Here is a 17201-nt window from a genome sequence, read left to right as displayed (position 1 = left end):
CACCCAAGGGTATTTTTTAGGAAATGTTTCGCTATTGACAAGAAAATCAAACTAGCATCATTACATGTGGAATTTCTTAATGGTATCAGTTTAAATACTGGGTAGTGTATTATCTGCATTTTCAACATAGCACAAGCTACTTTCTACTATAAGGCAAGAACCATTTTACAATGACTGTAGAGTAGTGTTTCAAAGCCATAGAAAGCTCATGCTTGAAGCAGGGATTGTTTTACCAGGTAGTTCCCACCAAACCAGCCTGTTCTCATTCCCAGGAGTCACGTACTTCCAGTCTGTCAAAGGCAGTGGGGTCTCACAGATTTGACAATGTGTCCTCTGGGACTGGTGCCATAACACAGTCGTTATGCATCAAGAGGCACATTTTAACCCAAACCACAATCTTTTCCTAAACCTTGCCAAGTAGTTTTTAGCTCCTAAATCTAACTAACAAGTGAGAGTAAAAACCAACACTGGCACTTGAACTGGAACCAACTCTCAGAGATCTCCTATCTCTCAGAAACTTCTACAACAGCTATTAATGAGTGAAGCAGCAGGCACTGGAAGCACAATCACAAATCCCAGATGCAGACCATTCTTCACAGTGGGCTCATACACTGGAAATCCCCAGAAGTCGCACAGACTGTTATTAGACGTCTGGTAAGGCTGGATCAGGGAGTGTACTGGCAACGCGTCCCCATTTATTAAAGGAGGAGGATTTCACAGACACAGTCACTGCACTGCAGTGAGCAGGCATTCCCATCTGCTTAAAATTACTCAGTGAGGTATTTAAACAGGCAGGAAAAGGAAGGAAGCGAAGCTGCTTTTAGCCACATGTCACATCCTGTCAGTGGAGCTCAGCTGAAACATTGAAAAGAAATGCATTTAATTTTCTTTATTGTGGAGTACTGAATAGCAGACATTAGAAATACAAAATAGAAACTATTGGGAAGATAATGTATGATTTACTTTACTTCATATGCACAGAAAGCATATTCAGGCCTCAATAAATGGACATCATTGAAGAAACACAGTCGCCTTATGACATCAAACAGAGTAAAGATATAAAAATGTATTTGTTTGCTTTAAAGTAGGTGGTAGCAGTTCAGATTTTAACTCATCAGCTCCACTTCAGTGACCATCAGTAACAACAAAAAGCCATCGGTCCCATCAGATCAGCTATCCCATCTGCCTCAAACATTTTGCAACCTTTAACTGCCAACTGAAAGGCTGTGTGGCCAAACACAGATCAGCTTTACAAGCTGTCCTTTAAAAGTAGAAGCACTAGAAATGTTAGGGAACACTTTATGATAGCTTACGTTCTCGTAACTGCACTGATCACATCTGCAAAAACCTCAAAGCTACAATTGTATTTCAGTACTATTTTGGGATTCGAGCATATTCAGAATGGCTCCATAATAATGATCCCACAGAGAAGCCACGCAGAGAGTGCATTACTCAGCATCAAGCAGCACAGTAAGCTTGTGTACGGTATTTACAACAATCACATTTACAGTCATACTTTCACAAAATCTTTGGTTTTACCCTCACAAAGGGTAGAGAGACACAGACAGATCACACATCCTAAACAGCAATTAATTCCTAATAAAAGTTAATAATGTAGAAATTTTTTTAAAAAAACCTGCCGATATGTAAATGTGGTTAAATTCATCTTATTATTGTGCATTTAGACAGTTCATTAAACAGTTGAGTTAAAAGCAAAGGCTCCAAGCCTAAATGTACTTCCAGAAGGGTTAGTTTTCACAACTATATTACCGGCCGCTTCATTAGTTATTGATAGTTATGGTCACTGATAGCTCAGGCACAGTGCGGTGGCCTGCTGCTGTGTCCCATCTGCTTCAAGGTTTGACAGATTGTGCATTCAGAAATGCTACATACCTTGAGTAGAATGGCACTATACCAAGTCCAGTCCATTTACCATTTATATTATAAATATATATTTCGATTCAACAGTCACTTCAAGGCACTTTATACTGTAAGGCCTTGAGACTACAATAAACAGAGAGAAAACCCCAAAAGTCAGACAATGATCAATCACTTGGTGACAGTGGGAAGGAAAAACTCCTTTTTTTTTTTTTACAGGAGAAACCTCTGGCAGAACTAAGCCAATTTTAATTTAGCGAGGCATCATTTCCACAAGCTTATGCAGCGTCACAACATTTGAGAGAGTCGCTCAATTTTTATAAATTAAATTCTTTGAGTTGGTGACTTTTCTTTTGGCCAGGCATTGTATTTACAGTTTACTTAGTCAAATATAATAAGTTCTAATTAGAACTCACAGTTATTCCATATTTACAGTACATAATAATGTACAAATATCAGTAAAAAAATCAATTCAAGTTACAACCAACACTGGTGCGATGGGACCACAAATATACCCTTTACTGGCAGTTTTGCATTTCTTTATTGAGTAATTCAAATGAAGAGATTTAATGAAAAGCTACTTTTTAAAGGGCTTTTTGCTGGGAAACAGTAACAATCTCATTGTTAAACCCACAGAAGCTTTCAGACAGTCAAACAAGACGCAAAATAAGTCCAGTCAACAATCTATAAACCTATGACCTATTTGAGTGTAAGAGGGAGGACTTCATTTTGTGGTCCTGTACAACAAGGTCAAAGACTGAAAGTTATGGTATTAGGCATAAATAACTCTTTATTCATTGCTGTTTGCATTGGGGTGGTAATCTGAAGTCAGGGTTTGTTTAAAAGTGAAACGTGGTCTACCCTCCCACGGGGATTCTGCACATCAAGCAAGATGTCAAAGGTGAAAAGAGTCCAATTCAAAGAGAAGATAGAGATAGATATAAAGATATAGAAAAGTAATAATAAAGAATAAGAAATCTATCAGGACACACAGAGGTGTGAGGGTGAGTGACAACAGGGCAGATAGAGGGAGTGAAAGTGTTTCTCAGCAGAAGAGGCGATAACAGGTTTTAATACTGAACTAATCTGCAGACTAGAGAGAAAAGCAACCGGGAGGTGTCAGTTTTGAGCTTTGTCAATCATTTCTTATGTTCCTGTAATGCTTAACCAGCCGGTATATTCAAGTTCTTTGATCAAAACGGGATATTTTGAATATTATTTTGTTATCCATGAATTTTCAAATTCATATTTTACACGAAAAGAAAAAAATATTAAAGCAGAACATCATTTTTTTGATAAAAATGTCAAATTAAATTTATTTAATTAAATTCCTGAATACAAAATAAAATGCATTAGTGGCTGAATGTTATCCTTGATTCATTTCTGACCACTGTGCTCAAATTTGGATATAAAACCATGAATTCAACTGTTATTTTCCTAATAAATAAAACAATTATTTTTAGTTTTAAACACATTTTCAGTATAAATTTTTACGTGACATAAAAATGTCATATCGTGATATTATTGCTATAGCAACACCAGGTGTTTACATCCTATAGTGCACACAAGCTCGGGCATGTCTGAGAGAGCTGCAAGAGCCACGTGTCAGCCTTGTGTGACAATTTAGTATCTAAGAATAGAGCTGCTTTAACAACCTCCAACAAGACAAAGTACTTATATATGCAAGAAAACTTGCTGTTAAAGGTGGAAACAACAAACCTGTTTCACCACTTGAGGCAAAGAATACATCATCAAGTATAACCAGGCTAAAAAGGAGAAGATAACATCTCAGGTATCATTATTGCAGGTTTTCTTGAAATATCGAGATATAATTTTGAGGCTATGTTGTCCATACTTATTCCAATGTGTTTTCATATTATCCTTTACTTGAATGATCTTCTTTTAACTATCTATCATGCTTTAAGTGGGTTCCATGTGGCTAATTAACATATCATTACATAAGCAAATTTTTATAATGATGATGATTATGATAAGCGATAATTATTGTAACCACTTATTTTTATGTTTAGGGAAGAGCAACCTGGATTATTTTCTGTAGCTACAATTTCAATGTTCACATCCTTGTAGTTACGCAATTCAGGGCTGTGGTTGGACTGGATGTGATCCCAGTTGTCATGGGACGAGAGGTGGGCATACTCTGGGCCCATCTTTTGAAAGGCTAACACAGAGGGATTTGTTTAAACCAACAGCCAATTGGAACCACTAATTACCCTAACACATTAGTTGCTGGACTGCGTGAGGAAGCCGGAGGGAACCCACGCAGGCTAGCTGATGGATTCAAACCCAGGATTTTCTTGCTGTGAGATGACAGTGGTACCAAATGCACAACCATACAGCCAAACAGTTGCTGTGAGCACTAAGAGACATGTAAGGCTCAACCATCTCTGCCACTGACGAGACCTGAGAAACAAAGAAACTGATTGGCATCAGCTGCTGCATTCAGGCCTCACAATAATTGCCTTATTCACATCAGCAAATCGTTTCTAAGCAGGTGTACACACTTCTCACTCTGCTCTATCCAAAGCCACAACATCCTGTTTATGTGCTATATTTTTGTTATTGTTGATCAAGCTCAGGTTTAAACACCCGTTTATGTGTTTATTACTGAGGATACTATTAATGCTCATTATGGTCCTTGTAAGTGATTTTAAGAGTCTCTGACTGAACTGTGTTTAGCGTAGCTGGAGTTTCAAACTCCTGCTTGAGGACAATGAACACCGCTGCAGCGACTGCAACAGAAAGCTCAATCTCTGCACCGTGTGCATAAATCATGAGCTGGCCCTCAGGCTGCATTAATGATATGCCTATTAAAGGTTCAGCTCTAAAGGATAAACGCCAAATGATGGTCTGAATTCATTTATAAATAATAAAAGCGACCAGTCACAAGCGAAATACCCCCTCAGTCTCGCAGTCTTTGTTTCACAGGCTGTCACTGGGGTTCTATCACGCAGTCACTTCAGATTTATTTCTGCGTGCTCGTGCTCGCCGACAAAGATTTGTTTTGCTCGGAGGTGTGAGGAGGAGAATGACTCAAGGTGTATCACAGCCTTCATGCCAGTCCTCTGCAAAGCATCGCTTGGAGATGCTGTAGCGCTGAGCTCAAACTTGTGCAAGCCTCTCGGAGAGGTGCGACACGATCATCCTCCTCGACCCACGCTTTAACAATGGAGCCGTTATCCCTGCTGGTATTTCTCCTTTGGAAAATGTGCTCCTCCAACTACAGTTAATACCATGATAAAAACGCAGAGCAAAATAAACAAAGTGCGACAAAATGTTTCACATCACCCCGCCCCAGTGCTCTGCGTGGCTTCCAGTTGTATCAAGAATAATTAAAGGGGACACAGATGAGGATCCTTCAGAGTTTTGACACATTACAGTACACTATAGGCTCCTTTATAAACTTAATGAGAGGTTTAGTGAAAGCTCCTAAAGCCTTTTGGGTTACATGACTACATCAAAGTATGTTAGCCCTGAGTAAGCCATGGCACTCCCCTGACAGGACAACCTCATAGCCGTGGGCCTATTACCTGACAACAAAGGACAAGCCTAATCGCTTATGTCGAAAAAGACTTGGTACACTTCAGTTATTACACAATGGGCCACTCGTCTGAAGCATTTCATCTCATGTCACAGTATTACTCAGAATCCCTTTCGGATATATATATATATATATATATATATATATATATATACACACACACTCCTCTAAAGATCTGTGCAAACTTAGAAAACTGATCAGTTTTTAAGCAATAATGCCAAAAAGGCTCTGTCAGCATCTCCTCAAATGTAAATATTCAAAACATTCCTGATTTTCAATTACCAAAAAACTAAAAACAAATAACCACTTAACTATAAAACGCTGTAGTTCACACAAAACCAAATAATTTTTATGTGATTTTGTGAATAAATATTTCTGTATTTCTGATGACTGGTAAAGAAACTACGCATCAGATTGCATTAATAAAGGAAAGTCATTTATAGTAGTACTCCTGTGATGGAATAATACCACTTTGCTTGAAGTTCCTTGTGCGTTTACTACAGTGCACACAAAAAAAGTGGTAAGGAAATGTAATAAAGCTTAACAGATGTGTTCAGTATTAAGATTTTGACACATCAGTCCTTTTTACAACTGAAGGATTGGATGTATTAATCAGAACTTTTCTTCTGGCATTTGGGCAGTTGCCCACTTTACTCTGATCAGCATCGAGCTCGGGACAGGACAAGGCTGCGACAGCCTCACGCCGATCTGAGCTTATGGACAGACTCATCCTCTGGCTCGCCGCTGTCTGCTATTGATCCAGACAGCTGTTCACTGAAGCAATTACATTCAAGTATACATGTACATACAAGCATGCCAAGAGGATGTTGTTAGGCACCCTAACGCCACAAGTCCATGCTCATTATGTGGGCAAATCTGTGCACTGTACAAATTCAATACTGACAATGTAGGCGCATTTGTATTGTTCGTTTCCCCGGAAAATAGAGGGTTTTTACAATAATGTGGGTATGCTAATGAGGGAATATACAAAAACGAATTTTTTCTGCAAATTTCTTAACAGTTAATAAGATCAATTTATACGTCATACGCTTTTTTTCAGCAATTAGTTCATTTAAACAGCTGCCTATGCAGATAACACATCTGTCACCTCCACTCAGGGATGTTAGATTCCTGCTTTCTCTCCACTGCGCATCTTCTCTAAAGACTACAGCAAGCTTCTTACTGTATGTTTGCACATTAAGCCCCTCCATGCCTGCCTAAACAATAATGGGGATGAAGCTCCTATAGAGGACGTGAGGAGGAAATGATGCAGGTAATGGCCTCTGTGATTTGTGGCTGCATTTTGACTGTCTCTGAAGTCCTCTTATACTCATTAATCCTGGGCTTGTGGTGGCATAACATGCAAGTTGCAGGTGAAGAAGTGAGGGTTAAATATTTAAATAGTGTTCATAACATTTTTAGATATCACTTTTTGATGTTTTAAGTTTAAAAACCTTAAAACAATAAATGAAGATAAGTAAATATGGCACAAGAATCATTTCTACATTAGGGTCAATACAGTCGTTGATAGTCACAAGCCATCAGAAATGCTTAAATGCTCTGGGACAGAGCCATGAGTCTGATATTCGATCTGTACTTGATGGCCAGACAAGTACTTTGTCCAGCAATGCAACTTCAACTCCAGTGTTTACAACACTCTCAGTGCTGTCTGTAGCATGCGTAGCAGGATATATGGTCCTGTGAAAAACTGCTTCAATAGGAATTAATCAAATGCACTTGTATGACCACCTCTATGAAAGTAGATGTTTTGGCAGTTTGCTGGTCTGGAGCATACAGGTGTGTGTGTGTTAACAAAAGGCCAATCTTCCCAGGAATGGAAATCCCAGGAAATTCACCCAAAGGTCAGACCATGAGTGCTCAGAGAAACTGCAAGAAACCCAAGAGCTACATCTTAGACTCTAACAGGAATCAGAATGTCAAATGTTAAAGTTCATGATAGCACAATTAGAGAAAGACTGAACAAATATGGCTTGTTTGGTAGCTTACCAGGGGAAAGCCTATTCTCTCTAAGTGTCTTGCAGCACTGCTTAGGCGGTGCATTTAACAAAAACAGAGCATATCAGCACTGCTGGCACCATGTTGGACGGGTGATGATTTGGTCTTGCTTTGCAACCATAGGACCTGGACACTTTGCAGTCATTGAGTCGACCATGAACTCCTCTGTAGACCAAAGTATTCTTGAGTCAAATGTAAGGCTATCTGCCCAACAGCTAAAGTTTGGCCCAATCTGGGTCACGCAACCGGACAATGATCCCAAGCACAGCAGCACATCTACAACAGACTGGCTGAAAAAGAAAAGAATTTAAATGTTGCAATGACCCGGTTAATGTCCAGACCTCAAGACAATTGAAAAGCCCTGGCAAGATCTTAAAAGAGTCGAACTGAAGCAACACTGTAAGGAAGAGCAGGCCAAAAATCCCCCACAATGATGTGAAAGACTGATAATGTCATACAGAAAACAGTTGGCAGGCTGTACATCTGCAGAAATAAATAAAAATAACTAAATAATCTACGTTAAATTCTAGAAATAAAGTACATAACAAAACACAGCCAGGAGAACATAATGAGCTCCAGCACCAAAAAAAAAGCTGATGGCTGCTACTCCAAAAAACTAGCAGAAATGCCAAAATCTTACTTTGTTTATGTCTTTAGCACCAAAACACCTATTTAACTAAATTTGTTCTTTCTCATTATTAAAACATCTCAGTTTGACTAAAGCAGATGTCACCAAGACAGCCCCAGCAAACACTTGTTTATTTCCCTTACAAGAAGCTACTTCATTCAGCTTTAGGTCACATTTTTCAGTTTGTTGCTCATAGTGACTCTGTCCCACCAGTGGGACCCCACCCCTCAGTTTGAGAACTGCATACTGAAAGGATGCAGATTAAAATCTTTGGGAAAACAGCAAAGACGGTGGCAGAAGTGTAACTTCTGTAGTAGTTCGGGGACCTTTTTAAAAACTTTGATGAAACTTGGGGCAAAGTCAATGAACATTTTTAAGCAGGTTTTACCTGGACATGTACACTTTTAATGTCCAAATAATCAATGAGATTTAAGTTAAGATAATTTAAGTTTAGATAATCCTTCAAAAAAATATTTTCCAGAGGAGTGCCTGGAGGTGTCACCATGGCAAGACCTGCATCAAAGGATCCTACCAGATAGATAGCAGTACAGACCGTAAGTATTGTGCATCTGTATAAATACTTGCCTCACATGTGATCAGTCAGGAAACCATCTGTTTGCACTGACATTTGCATGACGAATGGAAACTGATAACCGGCTATGCTATAAACTGACATACTGTCTGCACAAGCATGTTGTATATAACTGCATTGCAGATAAAGGACACAGCTCTTCCTTAAATATAATGAGCACTCACAGGCCCTGACAGCTCTGTTTGCAAAAGAGTTCAATCTACTTCCACCCTGTACAAACTCAGCTCTAATCTTGCAGCCATCCCTCTTTTTTCAGCATGACTGCCCCAACTTTTGTCACATCAGATTTCTACAAACACAGCAGCAACATAAAGGCTAAGGCCCACTGACTCTGAGATTTCTCCAGCTCTGTAGTCATATGACAGTTTCCCAAACTCTAGCAGCATGCTGCCTTAAGAGCTGAGGGTACATCAGGGGAGTTTGAGGAGTCCTTCGGGTATATTATTATTATTAGACCATGCATATAGAGTCATGACTTCCTTTGACACTTTCCTCTTGAATCCAAGTGTGCTCAGAGGAACAGCACAAATCTGTGCAGTGAACACTGTATAGGCTATAAGGGGGGGAAACATGCAGATTTATGCTCAAGCTGTGTGAGCACATTCAATAAGCAAACACATGCAACTTATAACAGACAGCATCCTAATATTTCTACATACAACCTGTCCAGTTCCTACAGGCCAAGGCCGGCCAAAGTCTCAGAGCGATCCCTGAAAAGCTGCATGTAGCTGTCGCCTGACAGCCGCCAGCGACGTGACAGCAACCACTGGATCATCCGGCGCTGACGATCTTTGATCCTCACATTTTGCACCGCACATAGATCAACCACAAGCAGCCGATCAAGTGGGTGTGGACGAGCGGCACCACCAAATGTTATCTCACAGCCACGAACGCCTCTGCAAGCGCGCACACATATACACACAAGCCTAGGCCCGGAGTCCAGCTTAATTCACACCGATGCTCGTGACAGCAGCCGTGCACAACGGGGAGGGGACAACCTGGCGTGTACCCGATTTTCTCCTGTGTTTTCACGGCAGCACTGGCTCCTTGCTGGACCCGGACTCCCGACGTTGCATAAAATTCGTTGCACGGGAAGAGCGGAGCGGCAGCAGTGAAGCGACAAAGCATGCACACACACACACGCTGACACAAACGTGATCGGAAGACAGAGGGATGTTGGAAAAAGCAAAAGAAACGTGCGGTCTCACTCACCTCCTAATCTTCTCCCCATTTTTCTCCCCCTCCTGCTCCAATCAAGGGACCGCTCCAGCCTTCAGTGACGTCACGCAGCCCGTCTCTGCAGCAGAGAGCAGCAGCAGGCCTGCAGAGGACGAGCAGGGAGGAGAGGAAGAGGGAGGAGAGAAGGAGAAAGAGAGAGGGGGGAGAGGAGCAGATGCAAAAATGTGAATCATTAAGAAAAAAAAAGCCCTTCTGTCCTCAGGATAGAGAGAAGATATTGTACCAACTCAGGCTGTGGAGGTGGAAATTGATTAGACATCATATTCATCCAGCTCAGCAGCTCACCATCACAAACTGAAAAGACAGTTTTGTCCTACCAGCTGCCTGTTTGCCTATTAATTAACATCAAGTAAACATGGGTGAGGTAACATCTCTGTCATCCAGGCAGCATGTTCACGTGTCTTTGGTCAGAAGAAGATGGAAAGGGTCTTTTAATTCAACATATGCTGAGATATATTTCTCCCATACTGGTTTCTCTTCATTGGCTTCCTGTGAAATCCAGAATCAGATTTAAAATTATTCTCCTCACATACGAGGTCTTGAATAATCAGGCTCCCTCTTATGTTAAAGACCTCATAGTACCGCATCACCCCAGTGGAGCACTTCGCTTACTTGTAGTTCCTAGGATACTTAAAAGTAAAATGGGAGACATTTTACAGGTTTTCAGAAACCAGCTCCTAGTTTGGATTCAGATGATAGACACCCTCTCTACTTTTAAGACTAGGCTTAAAACATTTATTTCTGATCAAGCATACTGGTAGGGCTGGATCAGGTGACCCTAAATCCTCCTTAATCAGGCTGGAATAGGTCTAGTCTGCTAGAGGCTTCCCATGATGCATTGAGGTTCTTCACTCACCTTTTTCACTCTGTGTGTTTATACACCACTCAGCATTTAATAATTAGTTATTATCCATCTTTGGCTCTTTTCTACAGCACGTCTGCCTCTCTCCCTTCAACCCCAACTGTACTTGGCAGATCACCGCTCCTCTCTGAGTCTGGTTCTATAAGAAGTTTGAAGGTAGTTTTTCCTTCCCACTGTCGCCAAGTCCTTTCTGATAGGGTTGACTAATGATAAATCTAACAGTATTTTGTTTGTTGCCAATCATTAGTCAGTCCACATAACAATTAATTACCAGCTGTTTTGATAACTGCTTCTCAATTCAGTTCAACTCAATACATTTATATAGCGCTTCTTATATTGCTCTATGAGCAAGAATTTGGTGACAGTGGGAAGGAAAAACACCCTTTTAACTGAAAAAACCTCCAACATTTGAAGAGGCAGCCATCTGCCGTGACTGGTTGTTTTATTGTTTTGTTCTCTTTTTTTACACAATTCTGCATCACCCAGATGTCAACACAGGTCCCAAAAAGTGCCAGTAAATTAATAACAGCTAATTTCTTTGAGTTTTTATAGAATAAAAGTATACGTGTTTAAGTTCACCTGCGATATAAAAAATTGAAGATGCTTGGTTTCAAAGATCATCTATACAGTTTTAGAGCAAAACACATCATTTGTAACAGTTTCAGACAAGATGTGTATCTCCACCTGATAAATGTATCAGTGGCAATGTGTTTAAAGTTAGGAATTAGGATTCATGCAAGCTAGAGACAGAATCTGTGAGAAATACAATTTATCAATTCAATTAGGATAATGTGAATTCAAATAATATGACTAATGGATAATTTTGGTACATTTTCTTTGAGAGATTTAGAGACGGAACACAAGGATTTTGGATGGGCTACAGCCCGGTGATACTGGAATAACTGGAACAATGGTTAAAAAAGTCACACAAGTATTTCTTAGACATGCTTTATAGATGTAACGACTAAGGGCAGCTAGTTCAAAGATTTAGGGACTGTTCATGTTTAAGTGAATGCATTAAATTTACAGTGTAGTAACAGTTATTGCAGCTATGATGTGTTTGTCCTCCATTGTTGTTAATTTATGATGGGATAGCTGGTGTGTTTATGGCTCAAGGTGGTGTTGAGTTTGGTTAGTGACTGGCCAGCACGAGCCCCACACCGCCATGGTAATCAGTCATTGTTCCCATTTAGCATATTAATGCTAATAAAACTGTGTTACTGGGACAGAGTAGTGTATAGATCACAGGAATAACAACTGGAGACTGAGATCTTTGTATCATGATTATTTCATCCATTTGGATTTGCCACCATTTCTCTGCAGCTGTCTTCCCAACCATCTCAAGGATTTCACAAAAACTCAAAAAGATTGTGTCACAAACAGTCTGTCTCAGGATCTGAGGGACTTGCTTAATGCAGTTCACCATTCACTGGCTTTTGTTTTAGCTTTGGTCATAACTTTTATGATAAAGATTCGATTTATTTTCTTTAAAATTATGTCAAGGTTTTCACAAAACACTCTGCTTCTTGTTAGGTTTTTGTTTTTATTTTTATTTTTTATCTTTTTGGCTGTGCTGTTTTAATCTTGCTGAGATACATGTTGGGCTGCATGTGGACAGCAGCACGCAGAACTAAACTTGGCAGATTTCACTTTCTTTTGTGCTCATTTCTCCAACTCTGATGGTTTCTTGCTGTTCACTACAGGCAGTCATGGTAAACAAATCACATTTTTTATGGGTGGTTCTTTGATAACACAGAGTTAAAGAATGTTCTGGACCTTTGAGTGCAGCGTGTTTGTGTGTGTGTTATAATGGGGGTCATAACTCTTCTGCTAATCATACAGTAGGCTTCTTTGTGGTGACAGAAAAGAGAAAAAAAATAATACACAAGCAAAAATCTGATTCCAGGGATTTATTCAGCAGCTGATGTTTGTCCCATGCTTCACAGCCTGTGGCTGTATTCTGTACTAATGGTTTAGAAGTAGCAGTCTGCAAACATGAATTTGTCTTTGTCATCCACACGTTATAGCTTTTCTTTTACTTTGCATGCGTTGCTTATATACATTTGATACAAAGACACAAGCATCCATCTTGATTTTGACTGGTTCTCCTACAGAACAGGACTCACTCAGTAACATTAACAACCAGAAGTGCTAAAACTGTCTTTGTGGACACTCACTGGCCAGTGTATTAGGGACATTTTGGTGTGTTTTGCTGCTGGAAGCAACCATCTGAAGTTAGGTACACAGGATGGGCACGCTCAGCAACAATACTCAGGTAGGCTGTGGCATTTAAGAAAATATCCCCCACACCACTACACCACCACCAGCCAGAACTGCTCATACAAGGCAGGATGGATCCATGTTTTTATGTTGTTTACATGAATTCTGACCCTACCATCTGAATTTTGCAGCAGAAGCTGAGACTCATCAGACCACGTAATGTATTTCCAGTCTTTTTATTTCCCGGTTTAAGTGAAACTCTGTTAATTGTTATGATCTTTTGCATATCTTGGTTGTAATGAGTGGTTGTTTGAGTTAATTTTGCCTTACCATCAGCTGGAAGCAGGTCTGTCCATTCTTCTCTGACCTCTGACATCAACGAAGCATTTTCTCACTGGATATTGTTGCTTTTCTCTCGTTTTCTTTTCCTCTGTTAACCCTCGAGGCGAAAAATGGCAGTAGACCAGCAGTTTCTGAAAAAAATCAGACCAGACCATCTGGCCAACAGTCACGCCATGTTCAAATTCACTTAAATCACCTTTCTTCTTTCAACACGTGCCTATACGCCTGAATGCACGGAGTTGGCTAATTAAATATTTGGGTTAACGAAGAGTTGACCAGTTATATGTAATAAAATGGCCGGTGAAAGAGAATAGTACTTTCCACAGAAATGGAGGTATCATTACACAGATTTAAATCAGTGTAAAGCAAACAATGATGTTTTCATCCAGTCGGTGCTACAATAATAAAAGATGTTGTGTTTTAAAGGCTGTGAAATACTAAATCTCACGCTGTTGTAACTCTGTGTTCCTGATATTAAACACATAATCACACAATGATGCAAATTGATCCACTTGAATGATATCATTCAGTGTTTGCATGAATATGTGTTATTCGAGGCACATGCAAACACACTCTTTCTGATAATAGCTGACTAAAAGGGTGCATTTAATTAAAGGAGGTCATTAAAACCTCAGCATCAACTCAATCAATATCCTTTTGGTGTGGAAGAGGCTGAATGCCTCTTTATGTGGGGAAATTTTCAGCTTTCCCAAGCTGAGCTCCAGCTTGGGAAAGCTGAAGCTCAGCTCTGCAGCTTGCAGACCTCAGAGTGAATGCACTGCCTGGTGTTTTGATTTGATTTCACTGTAGCTTAAAATGAACACAGCCACAACCAGAGGTGCTCTTATGTGTTTGCGCCTGTACACTTGACTGTGAGAGAGAGAAGACTTTAGCAGTGACTGAACGTGACGCACACAGCACATGTATTCACACAAACAGACACGATATAGTGCAAAGTCAGTACGTGAATATATTTCAATCTTAACATTAACATGTAACAGAGAGAGAGAGAGATGCATAAGGTCCATTCAGGAACTTAAGCACCACTCCCTGGTGAAAGATGAGAAATGCACTATGTGCAGGCTGAGAATACAATGAAATTAAAGACAATATATTTTTAAATATACTGCATCTAAATAAAACTGATAGACTATCGGAAATACATTTTTTGTTTAAAAAGCAGTTTGTTCTGGACATTTTTTTAAAATTCAGATGTCATTTTTTTTGGTGACAGACACTGAAATGGTGGTGTATCATACAATCTCAAAGTTATCATCAAAATGAAAAAAATGTAAAGATTCACAAACAAAAAAGAGAAAGAATCTCTTCACCTTTAAAAACAGAAAAATAAAACTTTTATTGTGGGGTCTGATGAGGAGTAACTTGCTTTTATTCGACATTGATTTACTGAATGTGGAACCACTATGTAAATATATATAGATATGTAAGTACAGTGATTGATGAAAGCCTTCTGACTTTTTTTTTATTGACTGGTATTTTTCACTCTCTGTGGTTAATAATAACAAACTCAATACTATTATAAACATAGGCAGAAGCATTTCAAGTCACCCAACTTATGAGACGTGGCAAAGGGACAACACATACACCTTACATCTTGTGCTCAGAGGTCTTTGATACCTTGTAGCATACCTCTGCTAAACAGTTAATATATATGATGGTATGTTGGTACGTTATGGTGTAACATGGTTGCAATGAGTTTTTGTGGTAGCTGTAGTTATGATATCTTTACCGTTTTGATTTTCTCATTGTTGCAATAAGGCACAAATGGAAATTCCAAAAGAATGATAACAAATTTAATCTAATATGATCTAATATACACTCACTGGTCATTTCATCAGGCTCACCTGATCAGCTGTTCATTAATGCAAATTTCTAACCAGCAAATCGCATGGCAGCAACTCAGTCCATTTAGACACGTGTCTGAATGTGGCATGGCTGTTCATGGTATTTCAGAAACTGCTGATCTGCTGGGATTTTCCCACACAAGCATCTCTATGGTTTACAGAGAATGGTCTGAAAAAGAGATTATATCTAGTGAGCGTCAGTTCTCTGAGAGAAAATGCTTTGTTGATGCCCCAGGTGAGAGAACGACCAAACTACTTTAAGCTGAAGGCAACAGTAACTCAAACAACCCACTCATTGCAAACCAGGTATGCATCTCTGAATGCAGATGAGCAGCAGAAAACCACACTGGGTGCCACTCCTGTCACAAACAAGAAACCGAGACTACCATTTCCATGGGCTCATCAACATCAGACTATAGATTAGAAAAATGTTATCTGGCCTAACGACCAAACGACCTAAACACCAAATCGTGGATCCATTCTTTGCCTTGTATCAATGGTTCAAGATGCTGGTGGTGGGAGACATTTGGCACATGTTTGACCCCCAGAGTACCAACTGAGCATCTTCTGATGGCTGCTTCCAGCAGGATAGCACACCATTTCCAAAGCTTAAATCATCTCAAACTGGTTTGTTAAACATGAAAACTGGTTCACTGTAGTCATATAGCCGCCACAGTCATTGGCATTAATGGATGTACAGTTAAAAGAAAATCTGGAGCAACTGTGTGATGCTGTCATATCAATATGGACCAGAATCTCTGAGGAATATTTCCAGCACCTTGTTGAATCTGTGCCATGAAAAATTAAGGCAAAAGGTACATCTAAGAGTGTCCATTAGTGTAAATATACCAACTACTGTAATGTATAACACATGAATTAATATTGAAAAGCAAAGGCTCTAACCTTTTTTGATGTCTTTTGTCTTTTCACTAATTTCAATTTGAATTTGGCCCACTCAACTTTGGATTATTCTGAGCAAGCATGCAGAACATTAAAGTGTCAAATGGGCCATAATTCAACACTTTCCCGCAACTGTCAAATTATTCATGCCAAATGTTAACATTTCCCTCACCAGTCTTTCTCGCTGACTTTCTCAGTATAACTCGAAGGAGATCAAAGCCTAGTGAATTCTCTGTGGCCAGTAAAAATGCACTTTTAAAGCTGATGTTACAGCAATGAATAGACAGAAACACAGCGCAGAAATGTGGTCATTGTTGAATTGATATGTCACGAATGGAATATTTAAGATTATTATCATTGATGTGCTCCTCTGCAGTATGACAGCGACCCATAGGAGTCACGGTAACAGAGATCTATCTGTAGTTATGAAAGAATGAAGGTGTCTGCACCACATTATGTGGCCCCTGAACGTAAATTTTCAAAGGTGCTCGGATATAAAGCTAAAACAATCAGCTTACTCTTTATGTCATATGTGGGTGCATAAAATGATCCAAATACACAGTTCTTGGTAGAAACTTCAAAACAACAAAACAAATGTTTGTCCTTTGGTCTGTGGCGCTATTTATCCGTCCACATTGCCTATTTTTTGGGAGATATTGTCCACCTTCTCCTGAATATAATAGAACTAAATGGACCTCCACCCCCGACCATACGCTGTTGTGGTAGCTATTTTCTTACCGAACGACACCCACCAACCGCATTTCTTATACCTGCGATGAGAGGCTCGTGAAAGGGTGACAGGATGTAAAGATTAAAGGTGTCTCGCCTCAGCTGAGCTGTGCTGTCAGCCAGCTGCACAGTCGCTTTGACCTGGTGGATGCAGTTCAGTAGAAAAAAAATACAGACTTCGTGGTTTGTTTATTTATTTGTTGTTTTTCAGAGTAACCAGGACATGATTTCTAGAACCAGATATTGCTGCCGGGTCTTTCTAAGATAATTTTTGGTGCTTTTTGACCACCACAAGGCACATGCCATCTGATTCCATTACATTCAAGAGAAGGTGGCCGATATCTTCAAAACTGAACATCTCACACCCAAAA

The 17201-nt window shown here is 39.7% G+C and overlaps 1 protein-coding gene across 1 annotated transcript in view; it reads right to left on the bottom strand.

The window, feature by feature from the left end:
- fbxo41 (F-box protein 41) overlaps window positions 1–9977 on the bottom strand; it is a 72096-nt gene extending 62119 nt beyond the window's left edge. The window contains exon 1 of the mRNA XM_085276719.1: window positions 9886–9977. The gene's annotated coding sequence lies outside the window, so the exon portion shown is untranslated. The remainder of the gene's footprint in view (window positions 1–9885) is intronic.
- Between the last annotated feature and the right edge of the window lie 7224 nt (window positions 9978–17201).

The sequence above is a fragment of the Mchenga conophoros genome, linkage group LG6 (assembly GCF_057382185.1).
Source record: "Mchenga conophoros isolate Kocher_MC1m ecotype Shallow Benthic linkage group LG6, M_conophoros_male_GT1.1, whole genome shotgun sequence".
Taxonomy (NCBI): domain Eukaryota; kingdom Metazoa; phylum Chordata; class Actinopteri; order Cichliformes; family Cichlidae; genus Mchenga; species Mchenga conophoros.
This window is presented reverse-complemented; position numbering and strand designations above follow the sequence as displayed.